This window comes from Egretta garzetta, unplaced genomic scaffold (assembly GCF_000687185.1).
Source record: "Egretta garzetta isolate BGI_Z169 unplaced genomic scaffold, ASM68718v1 scaffold92, whole genome shotgun sequence".
Taxonomy (NCBI): domain Eukaryota; kingdom Metazoa; phylum Chordata; class Aves; order Pelecaniformes; family Ardeidae; genus Egretta; species Egretta garzetta.
In genome coordinates this window covers 113994-116111 of record NW_009258790.1, presented here as the reverse complement: position 1 = coordinate 116111, position 2118 = coordinate 113994, and the positions used below count along the sequence as shown (strand labels likewise).

Sequence of the window (2118 nt, the reverse complement as noted above, 5' to 3'; positions counted from 1 at the left end):
AACCTCAGCTTAATGCAAAGCCAGGGCACAGGGTCCTGCGGGGACAATGTCAGGAGGTGGCACTGATCTGGCACACACCAGGAGCCAACGGAGCTGGGGTGGAAAAGGCAGATATCAAGCGGCGGTGAGGTCCTGAGGAGTTGCCAGTGAATGGGACAGAACTGAAATTACTCCGGATTCATGCCCCGTACCCCTCCGCGCTTGGAGGAAAGCAAAGCCCCCTTGTCAGAGGGTGAATGTCATGCTGGCAGCCAGCCAGGAAGGCGGCTCACCACGGCAAGGGCTCAAAGGGAAACGAAACGGGGTAGCGCGTGCCTACGCAGAACAGTATGGCCCCGCGGCCCCCGCCAGAGGCTCCTCAGTCACCATGGAGCAGAGCTGAAGCCAGGGCTTGGCCAAAACCACTCCGGCATCCCTGAGGAAGGTGCTTGGCGATGAGCTACATCTCCTCACCGCTGTGGAGGGAGCTGTGGGGACTGAGCTCCCCAAACCTGCCTCTAGCGAGGGTTTCGAGATCCCTTGGATCACAATGCCATGAGCAAGCATGGCACTTCCCAATCACAGGCAGCTCGGGATCCTCCAAGGGTCCAGGCAGGAATTGATCCAACCTTCCTAGCCACCACAGGGGAGAGTCGGGGACTCGTCTCAGGCAGACACTGGGGGCTTGATCCACCCCAGCAGTTCCCAGGCTAAGGGAGGTTCGGGACACGTGAAGGGCTGCCCGCACCCTCTGTCGCTTAAGCTCAAGGTTAACGCAGCTCAGTGCTGGAGAAATGAGGGAAGTTTCCTCTCCTCCCTCTCCGTTTCGACTGGGGTGCCAGGTTTTTATTCCCTGTCGCTTCTTGCGAGCCAGCAAAACAGAGAGCGTTTCCATCTAACATCTGTCAGGAAACCTGGTTTGCAAAACAGATTTCCACCTGCCACTGTATGCAAAAATTCCCTAAACAACCTGCTTTTGATAAGCCACCAACTCAGACCCAGAGGCCACCATCCCCTCTGCCGCAGCTCCCCACGGGGTGCTGCCCCAAGGCCCAGGGCACTGCTGGCTGCCCCGGCACTGGCAGGCAGGCACTGCCGCACCTTGTCCCAGCCGGCACGGCATGACTCAGCTCGGTGATCCCGCGATGCCTTCCTCCCAGCACAGGGACGTCCCCCATCACACTAACACCATTGCCAGGGTCCGACAGGACACCAGGCCTCCCTCAGCACCCCAAAAACCAGTGGGGTGGGAAGCAGGCGGTGGCACCACCGCAGGAGAAACGCCCCCATCCTCCTCCCACATCACTAAATCGTGCTTTTCATCTGTAGGCAGCACTAAAAAACGCCAGTCGTAGGTGGGGCTTGTTTACAGCTGCCAATTAAGCGCTTGACTTTCCTTAAGCCACCGGTTCAGTCCCTGCCAGGGCACCAAGCACAGGTCGTGTCCCCCACAGCCCTCAGCGGCCGCTGGGAAGGAAGGAGCCTGTCACCTCGCACCCGCCATCCTCTCAACCTTCCTCCGCCAGCACCGCAAACCAGCTTCCCCCTCCTCGGTTCCCCCTTTTACACGAGGGTGGAGGGAAAGGAGACGCGAGGGATCAGCCATCGCCGACCCGGATCTCCTAAGGATGTGCACCACGGCATTAATAACAAGTGCTGCCGGCGGAGCCCAGATCCAGTGGCAGAGCTCAGGGAAGGGCGGCTGCGGTGTCAGGAGCCGGGAGTCAGCACAGTCACATGCAGCAGGGATGGACTTGCCAACTCACTGCTCGCCCCCGATGTGGCTAGGGAAGGCTCTGCCCGGGGTGAGGAGCACTCTGGGGACTCACCCCTCCCCAAACTCTGCCCCCCGGCAGCACCGCGTTAGCAGGGACCTGCTGGCCCTGGCCACCAAGAAAGGTCCCACGGCCCTGAGGAAGCAGCGAAGCGAGCAGGGCCGAGACAGAGGGGGCTGACAGGGGTACAGATGTGCTTGTGGCCTCACTCCCCTCTACGCCATGCAGGACAGAGCCACCCGGGGTGAGGAGCCACCGTGTGCCTCAGCCCCCTCACTGCGCTGTGACACCCAGCAGCCCCCCAGGCCCTGCCTGACGGTGCCCCCAGCAGCCTGCCCCAGCCCTCCCCATCCCCAGACACCCC

At 61.5% G+C, this 2118-nt stretch overlaps 1 protein-coding gene across 1 annotated transcript in view; it reads right to left on the bottom strand.

The window, feature by feature from the left end:
• PTPN23 (protein tyrosine phosphatase non-receptor type 23) overlaps positions 1-2118 on the bottom strand; it is a 38381-nt gene that overhangs the window by 23126 nt on the left and 13137 nt on the right. The window lies entirely within an intron of this gene.